This window comes from Pan paniscus, chromosome 1, assembly GCF_029289425.2.
Source record: "Pan paniscus chromosome 1, NHGRI_mPanPan1-v2.0_pri, whole genome shotgun sequence".
In the NCBI taxonomy this organism is placed as follows: domain Eukaryota; kingdom Metazoa; phylum Chordata; class Mammalia; order Primates; family Hominidae; genus Pan; species Pan paniscus.
The window spans coordinates 91,353,194-91,356,561 of NC_073249.2; the positions used below are offsets into that span (position 1 = coordinate 91,353,194).

Below are 3,368 nucleotides of genomic sequence, written 5' to 3' on the forward strand. Positions count from 1 at the left end.
AATGCAGTAAAGCATTTTAATTCGGCACTATGAAACCATGACAGGTTATATACACACCAATAACAATATAGTGTACTAAAATAGTTTAATTAAATTTAATTCATAAAATAAATATAACATCTACACATACCAAAATTTTAATCTAAATGAATGTGCTTCACTGGGCATAATTCATAAGAAACCATTAATAAAACATAATAATTTGTAAAAATAGAACTGTCAATCACATTCTCCCACAAACAAAACTAAACTAGAAATAAATAACGGAAGTTATTTAAATATCAGCAAGAATATATCTATAATACATAAACACTCCATTCCTAAATAACATTTGGTCAATAAATGAGAAATGTAAACCCATTAGAAAAAAAAAGAACAGAAGAAAACAATGGCAATAACCAATGTTGTACTTGAAATGCTTTAATTATTTAACCATGAAAATGAAATGAAGTAAAATGAAAATAAATAAAAATACCTAGGCCAAAAACTGGAAAACGGAGATAAAAATTGGAACAGAGCTTATAATTTTTAAATATAACAAAACATTATTTGTGATTTGACACATTTTAATTTGAAAATCTAAATAAGGTTAACAGGAAAGAATACAGTTATATTATACCCCAGAAAAAAGAGGCTGCATATGAAATATGAACTTCAGTTTTATTTATTATTATTTTAAAAGAATACTGATAATCTACAGCATAGCTAGAGAACTGCACCCAGGATAGTGAGGCATCTGAAATTCAGGTCACATAAATTATGGAAAATGTTCAGACTGTCATCATAACTGTCTCAAACATCTGTGAATCAGGACTCAACTTACTGTATGACACAAGAGATAGAATGCATGAAAAGCAGAGGCAAACTTCAGCTGAAATGAGAGGGGATAATAGTATGAGCTGAGTGCAACGGGAATATACATTTTATGAGGTTGTTGATGCCCAATCAGTGGAGAAGGGTTTCCCTTAGAGATACTGATGAAGAAATTTCTGTACAGGTGAGAGATTGGACCAGATGATCACCAAGGTACTTCTCTCTCAAATCTTATATATTCCCATGATAAATTTGAAGCTGGGTATCTTCCTCTTCCTAATAAATTCAGTGTGGAAAGCCACGTAGATACCTTTAGCCCAAGATGGGATGGAATGGTTGAATATTGTTTTCCATTCCATTATGAAGCATAACTTCTATGTTACATAGCAAAACTTCTACATTACATAAGAAGTGGTTCAAAGGAGCAGTCAGAAAAGCCATTCCAAAATACCTGTTTTGAAGATCTTGAAAGAAATAAAATCCTCTCAGTTATGGAAAGCATGTTTGAAATGAGCTCTACATTGTATATGGTTTCACATTTTGCACTGCTTTTACACTTTCTTTTATACTATTTATAAGATACAAATAAAACCCCCATGAAGTAAAACAGGGAAATTACATTATCCCTACCTTCCATATATTAGAATTTAGATTCAGAGAAGAGTCAAAGCTTCAGTCATGACCTAACCAGTGTCCAGTTTTAAATCATCTAATTACCTGTATGGTACAGTTTTCCCTGCCATGTCATACCACTAGATCTAAGCCACCTTCAGGCCTGGACACCTCATTTTAAGCTGGACATAACCTTAAACAGAGTGCAATCAGAGATCTTGGTCAAGCAAGACAAATATAGGGCAAAAAATGATGGTTGCTAAGACCTTTTTGAGGACTTTAAATTCAGAGGAAGAAGAGAAAGAGGAGGAGAGTTATGTTTTATTGCCAGATATTTTGTAATCTATCTTAATTACAATGACTCCAGGAAGAAAATATTGCTATCTCTGCTTTACATAGAACATGTAGGCCCCAAATGTCAAACAATTAATCCAAGGCCTCGCAGTTAGTTAGATAAATAGACTAGATAATCTCATGATTTAAATAATCGTGACACAATTGGTCTAATGGTGTCCATACTGTTAGAAAGTATTCTGATCATAGAGTCTTAAGAGAAAACCCAGACTTTCCAATCAGTTTCCGAATAGCCATCTGCACATCGTTGTTCCTGAGGCTGTATACCATGGGGTTCAAGACTGGGGTGATGATGGTATAGGTCACTGTCACCAGCCTATCTTTGCCCGATGTATATTTGGCTGAGGGTCACAAGTAAACAAAGGAAGCACAACCATAATGGACAATGACTACAATGAGATGGGAAGCACAGGTGGAGAAGGCTTTTCATTTGTCTTCAGCTGATGGGATCTTCAGGATGGTGCGGACAATGAAGCCATAGGAAATGCAGATAAATATCAAGGGCACAACAAGCACCAAGACCCCGAAGATGAAGATGACCAGTTCACTGATGTAGCTGTCAGCACAGGCGAGACGGATAACTGGTGAAATATCACAAAAGTAGTGGTTGACCTTGTTGGAGCCACAGAAAGGGAGGCTAAAGACAAAAGTTGCTCCCATCAGAGATATTAGGAAGCCACTAATAATACAAGTTGCTATCAGTTGTCCACATATTCTCCAGCTCATGAGAACAGCGTATTGCAAAGGCTGACAGATGGCAGCATAACGATCATAACCCATCACTCCCAGAAGCAGACAGTTAGTGATAGCAAAACCGAGGAAGAAGAACATCTGGGTGGCACAACTCACAAAGGAGAGTGTCCTGAATACAGAGAATAAGTTGATAAGCATCTTGGGCAGAATAACAATTGTGTAGAAGATTTCAGAGATAGAAAGAATACCTAGAAAGAAGTACATGGGTGTGTGGAGGCTGTGATCCAAATGAATGACTGAGATGATGATGTTTCCACTCAAGATAATCAAATAGAGGCAGAGAAAGACTGCAAAGAGGACAAGCTGCAATTCCCCAAGGCTAGAGAAGCCCAGCACTAAGAACTCAGTGACAGAGGAAGAATTGGCCATGAAGAGTTGATCCCACGGAATAAAGTCAATATGATCAGGTCCAGAGATCTTTGGAACTTAAAATTCAGGGAGACCTACCCTCATAAAGTAGCCATGCCAGTCTTGTTTGAATGAGAAACAACAAGCATGGGAGAGAAAAAAGAATTGTAAATTTAACCAGAAGTTCTTCTAAATTGATATGCATTCAAACTCCTATTTTTCTGCTGTTGATTTTAGCAGTGAATCTGGGGACAAATGTATACATGAAGTGTACAGTCATTTGCTCAAATAAAGCCTGTCTATTAGGTCCCCTGCTTGGAGACTTTCTTGCTCCTTCCTGCCCAGGACAAGAATCATCCCTTTGTGCAGTGTATCCAGACTGTATATGCTATTATCCATTAGTCACTCAGAAGCCATCCAGTTATTAGATCAACTGTCATGGTATCACCAAACTTGTGCTCAAGTAACCTTTATTTTCCTTAATAATG

At 36.5% G+C, this 3,368-nt stretch overlaps 1 pseudogene; it reads right to left on the bottom strand.

Annotated features, from left to right (window-relative positions):
* Positions 1–1,962: 1,962 nt before the first annotated feature.
* On the bottom strand, positions 1,963–2,901 carry LOC103786537 (olfactory receptor 10R2-like; annotated as a pseudogene).
* Between the last annotated feature and the right edge of the window lie 467 nt (positions 2,902–3,368).